Consider the following 11,634-nt stretch of genomic DNA (forward strand, 5'->3'; position numbering starts at 1 on the left):
ATAAATGGCATCACCCAACCACTAACCATGAGTGAAAGAAAAGTTTGTGAGTTATCATTCATATTCTCTGACAAATGGCCAGAAAATCACAAATTCTGCTGGGGTATGTAAACTTATGAGCACAACTGTAAATTATGAAATTGGTCAATGCAAAAGAAGCTCTTTAACCAATTAACTGACACATTTTTTCCCCAAAAACCGATCAGAATTTGTCATGGTTTATTTTCTTATAAATAATAAATTAGGTGAGGAATGTATTTAATGCTATTCAAAATGATTTCAGTAAAAACTTTTTTTTTATATATTTGGGGGAAAAAAAATTCCCACCCAAACACCAGAACATCATGACCATTGGAAACAATGTGACCATCGCGACTCTCTGTTTAACCTTCGGGGAAGCCACCAGGTACATGGGTGTGTGTGTGTGTGTGTGTGTGTGTGTGTGTGTGTGTGTGTTCATTTACACATCTCCAGCGACTGCTATTGCTTGCAGCCGCTGGGGGAATCCTGCTGTGCTGACCGATCAGCCGTGGCGACAGAGTACAGATGTAGGGAGGCAGGTAAGGCAGCAACTAATAGAACAACATTTATCAAGTAAGTATATTTCCACCAATATAATGTATTTGGAAGTAGTGTAACTATAGACATCCCTTTGTGTTGGTATTCACCCTACAACAGTCTGAATAATAAGGGATTCATATAACACTATGGGGGTAATTCAGAGTTAATCGCAGCAGCAAATTTGTTAGCAGTTGGGCAAAACCATGTACAGTGCAGGGAGGGGGGGCAGATGTAACGTGCAGAGAGAGATTTGGGTGGGGTGTGTTCAATCTGAAATCTAAATTGCAGTGTAAAAATAAAGCGGACAGTATTTACCCTGCACAGAAACAAAATAACCCACCCAAATCTTAAGGTGGGTACACACTAATAGATATATCTGCAGATCAATTGATCTGCAGATATATCTATGGACGGATTGGGCAGTGTGTTGAGCATACACACTGCCCGATCCGTCTGGGACTGATGTCATGAACTGGGCGGGCGTGTACACACGCCCGCCCAGTTCAGCTGTCAATCACCGCAGGCCGCCGCAGCATGTGTACGGGCGGTCGGCCGACCTCCCCGTACACACACAGCGACGCGCCAATATATCGGTAGATATATTGGCCGTCGGCTGTGCTGTGGGGCCGACGCGATACGTCTGTGAACAACGGCGTTCAGAGACGTATCGGTCGTACACACTGGCCGACGGACCCGCGATATATCGGCCGTTCCAGAGAACGGCCGATATATCGTCCAGTGTGTACGGGCCTTAACTCTCTCTTCACATTTTATATTTGCCCCATCTGCAGTGCACATGGTTTTGCCCATCTGCTAAGAAAGTTGCTGCTACGATTAGGTCTGAATTAAGCCCTATATTAGCTATGTGTGTTTATGTCAAACATTATTCTCACAATATCCTATGTGTAATCATTTCCATTTTTAAAAACCTTTCATCAATTTATATGTGGACAATATTGTTTGTTCCAATCACATACACAATATAAATGTGTTTACCTTAATAAGTAGGTGTTTAGTTTAACATTCCTCTTCACGCCAAAAATACTTAGTGGAAGGTGTTTTTTATTTATATTTAGTGGAAGTGGAGATGTTGTCCTTAGCAACCATTCACATTCTACTTAACCATCATCTTGCACCTTCTAGAACAGTAACTCCACAAAAATATCTCTAGGCGCTAATATTATTTGTCAAATTACATAACTAGGAAAATACCCTCAAAAAACTCAATTAATATTAGTGATGAGCGGGTTCGGTTCCTCGGAAACCGAACCCCCCCGAACTTCACCCATTTTACATGGGTCCGAGGCATACTCGGATTCTCCCGTATGGCTCGGTTAATCCGAGCGCGCCCCCGAACGTCATCATCCCGCTGTCGGATTCTCGCGAGATTCGGATTCTATATAAGCAGCCACGCGTCGCCGCCATTTTCACTCGTGCATTGGAAATGTTAGGGAGAGGACGTGGCTGGCGTTCTCTCCGTTTATTGTTGAACTTGATTGTGCTTTATTGTTTAATTGTGGAGAGGACTGGGGAGCAGCTGTATAATATAGGAGGAGTACAGTGCAGAGTTTTGCTGATCAGTGACCACCAGTTTTATCCGTTCTCTGCCTGAAAAAAACGCTCCTTATTTGTGCTCAGTGTGCTGCATATATCTGTGCTCACACTGCTTAATTGTGGGGACTGGGGAGCAGCTGTATTATATAGCAGGAGTACAGTGCATAGTTTTGCTGACAGTGACCACCAGTACACGTTGTCTGCCTGAAATACACTCCATATCTGTGCTCACTGTGCTGCTTTATTGTGGGGACTGGGGACCACCAGTATAATATTATATAGGAGGAGTACAGTGCAGAGTTTTGCTGACCAGTGACCACCAGTATACGTTGTCTGCCTGAAAAACACTCCATATCTGTGCTGCATTGTAGACAGTGTCAAAGTCAGAAAAATGTCTCTATGCACGTTGCCATATTTGCACCGCACACTGGTCCGCGCTGCGCATGCGTACGCTCTCCCGTGAAGGCGCATACCCGCGATAGCGTGCACTCGCAGGCGCGGTATGCGTATTTACGGTAGAGTTTATGTAGTCGTAGCGTGCGACTCATTCGTTACAAATGTTCACAATTAATGTAGTTTGTAGATCATGGTCCCCTTGATAGATTCTGAAAGTTTGGTTAAAATAGAAGGTCCCTGTTTAAAGGAATCCCTCTTTGTATTGTACGAAGGGTCTGCCAGGAATCATACAGCCGTGTTTGGTACCCATCGGAAGAGTATTTAATTAGTAATATTCCGGTGTTGGTTTGGAGCGTATTAATCGCTCGTGCGAATAGTTATGGACATAAGAAGTTTATGTCCATTTCTATTATTTACACATACTCAGGTATGCGGCGGGAAACCCAGTTTCCCACCCACCTGAGCTGTTGGAAATCGTCACAGCCCACCTGTATGAATCACCCTATGACCTTTTGTTATGATGCAGGGCCGAATTCCTTCGGCCAATGGACAATGGGATTGTAGGACCATGAGATTGCATTGTGTGTGGGGCATAAATAGGCAGGCCGACCACATCCAGCTCTCACTCTCTCATCAACGGTTATCTGCTGATAGCCGGGAGCTGGATATCGAGGCGCATGCGATCATACCCTTTGTGCGTAAGTTTTCTCTCCGTAATCATTGTCTTACTGTGAGCCAATTTCTCTAATCTTTCTCCGTCTCTCTCTCTCTCTCCTCTTTTCTCTTATATCTCTCATAGTATTATAGCATTGTATTGCATTTAGGTCAGTGTAGTATTGTCTTTTTTGTATTTATTGTTTAGTTCTGTGGTTAGGAAGTCTTTGTTATATTGTAGTGTATCATTTGTACTGTTATCCCCTTTTTACAAGTATATTAGGTATAATACAGTTAATAGGCTTCGGACCCTAAACCAGTATCTGTGTATTTTCTATAGTGTTAAGTGTTCACTTGAGCGTCGGTGACGTTCAAGCAGCTTTGTAGTTAGTCAGGTTACACAAGGTTGCACGTACACCCTGTATTCACATTAAGGTATTCTGTGTATTTCATTGGTATAAGGTTTAGACATAAAGGTATAGCATTGTGAGCGTCTGCGCCGCTGGTGACCTCGTGGTCTTGAGCGTAAGCCACGCCATAGCGAATCATTACTCTAGTCATAGCCAATAACGTGTCCTGTGATCACTGGGCCGTGAGCGAACGTGACGCTTGAGCGTCTCGCCTACGGCTGAGCGATCGTTACGCAACTAGCGTACCATTACGGTACTTCTTAAGCAAACAGCGTACAGTGTTCTTAGACTTCATAAAGGGTTGTTTATACGACAAAGGAATTTAGCTTTGTCAATTGGGGACTCGTCCTATCCTTCTCATATCTGCACTAGGTAGATCAGCAGACATTATCCCCCAGCAAAGGGTGGGAGGTTGTCTCCCAGTGCTGACGGGATAAGCGTCTGCTTCGCTTAGATAAAGAGTGCTGAAGGAATCCGGGAACCGGAAGTAAGAACAAAACGCTTGTGTCTTTTAAAACTGTTTTATTTCTCTTCTGTCTTGCGTATACACGCACGCATACATTTATCTGCATTTCTTTTTCAATTTCGTATATCACTATTCCTGTTTGCCAATTTTTATAGTTGATAGAAAGTGCTAAAAAGAGATTTGCTGTTATTTCATAGTAAAGGTAATAGTTAAAGTATAGAACAACACACGATTTGTCTAGGAGACAAGGCAGTCAGTGTGGATTGCGGTAGATGATCAGGGATCATTTACATTGATAAAAGTATATATTGTGTTACGGTGGATCTTTGCATTGCGTACACGTGTCGCTAACAAAGACTAGCGTACGCAATCCAAAAGGCAGACGCACGCAGCGTTCACTACGCAACGTAGCGTCCGGTTACGCCCACGTAGCTCAAGTCACGAAAAGTTGAATTAGCGCAAAGCGATAATTAGCGCAAAGCGATAAGTAACGCACAGCGGTAGATAACGCGAAGCGGTAAATAACGCAAATCTATTTTTGGAAAAAATCTGAAATTTAGTTTAACAGATCCTGCTCCTAATTGGTAACACTGTTGGACTGAAGACAATTTCTGCGCAGAAATAGATATAGAAACAAAGTGTACATGTGTTGAGTGAGTGTGGTTTTGTATACATAAGTTTATACAACTTTAAGGTGGAACCAAAAGGAAAGTCGGGTACTCGTCAAGGGACATACGTGTAAGTGACATATACGGTGGCTAGGGAGGCATCCCTGGTTAAATAATATTTGAGCATTAGAGTATAGCGGACCATAAGGTAACAAGACCAGGAGGTCATAAGGTAACAAGACCAGGAGGTCACAAGGTACTAAAAGGTCCGCTATAAAGGTACAAGAGGCACAACGCCTGGGGTGTTGGTGCAGAACCCATATAGGCCATAAGCTCATGCTGAAGGAATCGCGGCCGGAAACATCGATTCCATTAAATCTCTCAGTACATAACAGGTAGTGCTTATGTACTGAACGATTGGACCGCACGTAATTGTGTGCAGTAGTTAGTAATCTGACCTAATACCATTAGAGTAAAGTGGTCACAAACGCTATTTGTACATTCTGACGTGATTTGTGTAATTTTTTATTTTTAAAGGGAAGTTCGCTGGTCACTCAGGAACTATCTAACAACCCCACCTTTACTGGAAAGAGTAAGTGTCCTGCGGGTAACCCTCATATGTTCCAGTAAACTGAAGGTTCCATAGGGGCCCTGTATCGAGTACGCCAGCACCACGTCGGTGTGATCAGGTCGTATTGGTCGAGGTGGGCGAGTGAGTGGGGTACTCGGTAAACCGCCACCGCCGGCCTACTGTGGAGTAATTTGGTTGTCTGTAAAGGCTTGCTGAAAACCTTGATACAGAAATCCAAGGAGGACTAAGCAACACCTGCAGACTATGGGGGCCAGTTGCTCAGGTAGGGGGCGATCAACCCTGGTTCAGGTTGATTCTGTGAACCGACCAGTTGGGTCGGCACGATATGTAATGTGTGAAAAATATGGAAGTCACACCGAATCTTTATGTGATGAATGGGAAAGAATGACTGTACAAGACAGGGACAAATTCCCAAGAATAGGTAGCTTTAGTCCAGAAGTGTTTTAAGTGAATTTAAGGAGGAGGATATGTCTCGTAAAATCAGCAAAGAGACGAATTCAACATCATGATTATTTACAGTTATGGCACCAGGAAGATGAGATACAGAGAGGTTTGGCTCTGGCGGCAGGATCTGGGGCAGTCAGGAAGCTGATAGCCACAGCTCCTCCTCCACCATACATTGCAGGAGAGAAGTTGATTGCGGAGAGAAACGCACTGGGTTATAAAACACAAACTCTTAGTAACCTTGTAAATGTTAATGATGTTAACCAAATAACTCATGCAAGTATTAACCCGTGCAAGATGTACCCTGTTTTGAACCTTCCTCAGGAGTGTGATCAAGAAGACGATTCAGCAACAATTTCAGCTCTCTCTCTTGCAGCCACCATAGCAGAGACCACAGTAGGCACAGCGACACCCACGAGATTAGTGAAAGCCCCTAGCGGAGGGATAGGTGAGGTCGTGTCAACGGGTAAGTACGGCACCATGCACTACACTGAAACAATTGTACCACAACAAGCAGTAGAATCTACACAGGAAGAGGCTGTTAGAATTGCTCCTGTAAGGGTAATAGCAGTTCCCAATGGAAAAACAGATGTGTCTGGAGCCACTCCCATAAGGAACATTGCCATGTACACTCCATTTTCCAGAATGGAATTAAGAACAATAGTGTCCGAATTTCCTGACCCCAGAAAGGACTTAGTTGCTAGCCAAAAATACATCAGGGATCTAGGTAACACTGTAGAACCCAACAACAAGGATTGGCAGATACTGCTAAGAGCTTGTTTACCTTCCAATGTTGACGCAACTCAATTTTTAGCTGACTGTGCATTGGATAAAGATGTACCGCTTACAGACGTGTACAACAAGGATAATGTAAAAAGGATAAATTTACAGCTAAAGGAGTATTTCCCAGCCATTGTTAAATGGAACAAGATATTTTCCATTAAGCAAAAGGAGTCCGAAACGGCAACAGAATATTTTCACCGGGCACTATTAGAAATGGCAAAGTACACTGGTATAGAAGACATTAAGACCAACCCAAACCATCGAGAAGTAGCAGTATCTGTACTGATGGATGGTTTGAAAGAAACATTAAAAGCTAGGGTACAGACCACGCAGCCATGTTGGCGAGGTCTGTCAGTGTCCACATTGAGAGAGGCTGCTATTGATCACGACAGAAATATCACTAGGCACAGGGAATCGCAAAGTGATAAGTTGATGTCCGTAAGTATACAGGCGCTGACCACAAGGCAGCCTGCGTATGTACCACCGAATCCTGTGGGTAAGGCAAGTGTAATAACATGTTTTTCTTGTAACAGACCGGGACACTATGCACGAGAATGTAGAACAAAGAGTGTACAAAGATCTTTTCAACCCCCTAGACAACGACACGACACACGACATTGGGAGCAGGGTCCACAGAGGCGGAGTTTTGAGCCACATACAGGGGAAACAAAAAGATATCCCCCGAACAGAGATTGGCATGCCTCTGGTAGTTCCCAGCTAACCCCCGCACAAGTAGTCGCTGCCAGCAGGATTCAGGGAGGTCAGCATACCCAATAGGGGTGTGACCATACCTGTAATCTGCACCCAGTTAAGTTGATTGCTAGTCTTGGAAGCGAACCAGAGATTGCAATCAATGTAGCTGGTAAAACTTTAAACTTTCTTGTAGACACAGGGGCGGCCAAGTCAGTGATAAATTCGACAGTGGGCATGAGAACCACTGGTAGGACAATTCCAGCCATGGGAGTAACAGGAGTAGTCCAGCACTACCCTGTTAGCAAACCAGCCGAGATTACAATAGGGCCTTTGCATACCAAGCATTCCTTTTTGCTGGCTGCATCGGCACCAACTAATCTCCTGGGAAGAGACTTACTATGTAAAATGGGTTGCGTCATTTATTGTACTCCTGAAGGTGTATTCTTGGACATCCCTGAGAATCACGCTCAGGAAGTACGAGACATGTTAGACTCCCCATCAAAATTAATGTCACATTCCATTATGACAAATAGGAACCCATCCCAAGTAGAAGAGATGACATCTCAGATACCAGAGTCACTTTGGACAAAAGATGGACAGGACACTGGATTAATGGCAAACGTAGCTCCAGTAGTTGTACAAGTAAAAGATGGTAGGATAGCTCCAAAAATCCCACAGTATCCTCTGAAGCCAGAGGTGGAGTTAGGAGTTTTCCCAGTAATAGAGCGCTTGCTACAACAGGGCATTCTAGTAAGAACGTCCAGCACAGCAAATAGTCCCATCTTCCCTGTTAAAAAGAGTGGGGGGAGGGGTTACAGGCTAGTGCAGGATCTAAGGGGGATTAACAAAATAGTTGAGAGTCAGTTCCCCGTAGTGCCTAATCCAGCTGTCATCCTAATGCAAATTCCTCCCACTGCCAAATTTTTCACTGTTATTGACCTCTGCTCCGCATTCTTTTCGGTACCTCTGCACCCTGACAGCCAATATTTGTTTGCATTCACATACAGAGGAGTCCAATACACGTGGACTCGGTTACCCCAAGGTTTCATAGATAGTCCAAGTATATTTTCTCAGGCTTTGCATGATTGTTTACAGTCTTTCCAACCGGAGAGTGGATCAGTGTTGATACAGTACGTGGATGATCTACTACTGTGTTCTGATTCATTGGAAGCTTCCCTGAAGGATACGAAACAGCTCCTGTTTCATCTTTCAGACACAGGTCACAAGGTTTCCAAAGACAAGTTACAATTATGCCAAGCTAAGGTAAAATATTTGGGACACTGTCTAACACAAGGACTGAGACACCTGACCGCTGATAGAATCCAAGCCATTAGAGACATGACACTGCCACAAACCCAACAACAGATCAGGACGTTTCTAGGAATGTGTGGGTATTGCCGTAATTGGATCCCAGGGTTTTCCATATTGGCGCTACCTTTGCAGGAAATGGTCTCCTCAAACAAACCTGATCGGATTTCGCACACAGACGAATCCGAAACAGCATTTGAGAGACTCAAACAGTGTCTAACGCAGGCACCAGCACTAGGTATGCCAGACTATGGGAAACCCTTTGAACTATACGGAACAGAAAGTGCTGGGTGCGCAGCAGGTGTACTAACACAAAAACACGGTGATGCCAGCAGGCCAGTTGCATATTACAGCGCTCAGCTAGATACGGTAGCGCGATCCCTCCCCACATGCTTGCGTAGCGTTGCGGCGATAGCATTGCTAGTGACAAAAAGCGAAGATGTCGTGCTAGGCCACAACCTCACAATCCATACACCGCATGCGGTATCTGCCTTATTGAATTCTGCCCAAACCAGACACGTCTCATCAGCAAGGTTTACGAGATGGGAATTGGCATTAATGGCCCCAGTAAACATCACCATAAGGAGATGCAGCGCATTAAACCCTGCAACATTTCTCCCAGGTGTGCCTGGTCAGGCACAAAGGGTGGGAGGTGAGAGTGATGGGGAAGGAGGATTTAATGCAAAGGAAGATACACATGATTGTATGGAATATTTGACCCAAAATTTTACCGCAAGGCCTGACATCAGTGACAATCCACTGGAAGATGCAGAACTCACGTTCTACACGGACGGTAGTTGTCACAGACAGTCAGACTCGGGAGACTTGTGTACTGGATACGCAGTCGTAGATGACCAAGGCACCATAGAAGCGGAACCGCTAGGCCCACCTCACTCAGCCCAGGTTGCTGAACTGGTCGCCCTAACCAGAGCATGTGAATTGGCTAAGGGTAAGTCAGCCAATATCTACACCGATTCTAGATACGCCTTCGGGGTAGTACATGATTTCGGAGCGCTATGGCGGCTCAGAAATTTCATGACGGCGGCTGGTACACCGATAGCGCATGCAGCTCATATAAAAAGGCTTCTAACAGCGATACAGGAACCCGACAGAGTGGCTGTTATCAAATGTAAAGCACATACATATAGCCAAGACCCAGTATCACTTGGTAACAGCCGAGCAGACGAAGCCGCAAAGCTTGCAGCTGCTACCCCCATACAGACAGACACCACACAACTGATGGTATTTAATACCATCAACACACAGAAGTTGTGTGAGATGCAGAATTTGTGTTCCACACAGGAAAGAGCAGTCTGGAAGGCAAAGGGATATGGCCAGGAGTCCTCAGGGCTCTGGACGGATGGACATGGTAAACCAGTGGCCCCCAGGGCATACCTTCCATGTCTGGCTGAAGCAGCTCACGGGCTGACTCATCTAGGCAAGGAGGGGATGTGCAAATTGGTAAGAGCATACTGGTGCGCCCCAGGATTCTCCTCTCATGCGAGTAAAAGAGCAATGTCATGCCTTACCTGTCTGAGAAAGAATATTGGAAAAGCAATACCTACAGAACCATCCCATATCCCACCTGCCGGCGGCCCTTTCCAGGTAATACAAATTGACTTCATTCAATTACCCCCATGTCGAAATTTGAAATATGTACTTGTCTGTATAGATGTTTTCTCGAATTGGGTCGAAGCATTTCCAGCAGCTACAAATACCGCTATGTTTACAGCTAAGAAAATTGTGCAGGAATTTGTATGTAGATATGGTATCCCTAGAATCATTGAAAGTGATAGGGGTACCCATTTTACAGGTGATGTCTTCCAAGGAATGTGTAAGTTGATGGGAATTGATAGTAAGCTGCACACTCCGTACCGTCCACAGGCCAGTGCGAAGGTCGAAAGAGTGAACAGCACTATTAAAAATAAATTGAGTAAAGTAATGACAGAGACAGGATTGACGTGGCCAGAAGCTTTACCCATTGTTTTGTATAGCATCAGAACCACTCCCAGGTCCCCCCTTAATCTGTCTCCTTTTGAAATCTTGTTTGGTCGACAACCGCATGTCATGATTAACCCTCAGGATGATTTGAAATGTAACAATGAAGTAACTGTAAAATACTTAATTAACATGAGTAAACAGTTGAGGAATCAAAATGATAATCTGAAGTTGGTGATTCCTGATTTACCAGATAGTAATTGTCATGACATTGAACCTGGGAATTATGTAATGATACGAAATTTTCTACGCTCAGGTTGTCTTATTGATAGATGGGAAGGACCATACCAGGTCTTATTGACTAGCACCACAGCATTGAAGGTTGCTGAGAGAGAGACTTGGGTCCATTCATCCCACTGCAAAAAGGTTGCTGATCCAGAGAAGTCCCGTGATAAGGAACAGACGGTAGAGGTTGTATCACTAGAGTGTCTGTTCCAGGAGGACTGAGGCGGCACCTGAGCCTTGAAGACCGAAAGCAGTTGTCGACTCCCTTCTCCCTTTTATTGTTTTTCTCCACTTCCCAGCCCCTCTCCCTTAAAATTTCTTTTTCCCCCTTCTCATTCTTCTCTATTTCCTCCTCAAAGGTGGACTTGCCCCAAGAGACTGTGATCCGGATTTTGATGTTAACCATGATGTTGACCAGAGCAGTCTGTTCCGGCGAGAGTACCATAGAGGTCGAAAGAGGTTCTGGAATGGGTTCCGATTATGATGATGGAGGCGTAGTTTTCCAAGATCAACCAAACCAACAAGCAAAGGCGAGTATCAGAAAACGATCCGATAGAAGAAATTGTGATGGATTGTTAGCTGAAGAAAATTGTATCTGTAGGCTCTGTGATAATCTGGTTGAAGATGGGTGCATAAAGAAATGCCAATCCAGTTTTAATATCCATATGGACCGGCATCCATTGAGTGACTATCACTCCTTAGTGGGTAACGTGTTAAACCAAACAGATTGTTGGGTATGCTCTCAAGTACCTCAGGGTCACAGCAAATCAGGGCTAGTACCATTTCCTTTAACGTTAGGGGAGGTACTTGAGCTAAGTGGTGGGAGACCGGTGGACCGGAGGTTTAACATCTCCAGCCCTCCTAGTTTGAAGCTCCACCAATACCATGTGGATAGGTCCCTCATATGTTTTAACATCTCCAATCCCAGAAAACCGGGAAATT

The sequence above is a fragment of the Pseudophryne corroboree genome, chromosome 5 (genome assembly GCF_028390025.1).
Source record: "Pseudophryne corroboree isolate aPseCor3 chromosome 5, aPseCor3.hap2, whole genome shotgun sequence".
Lineage (NCBI taxonomy): Eukaryota > Metazoa > Chordata > Amphibia > Anura > Myobatrachidae > Pseudophryne > Pseudophryne corroboree.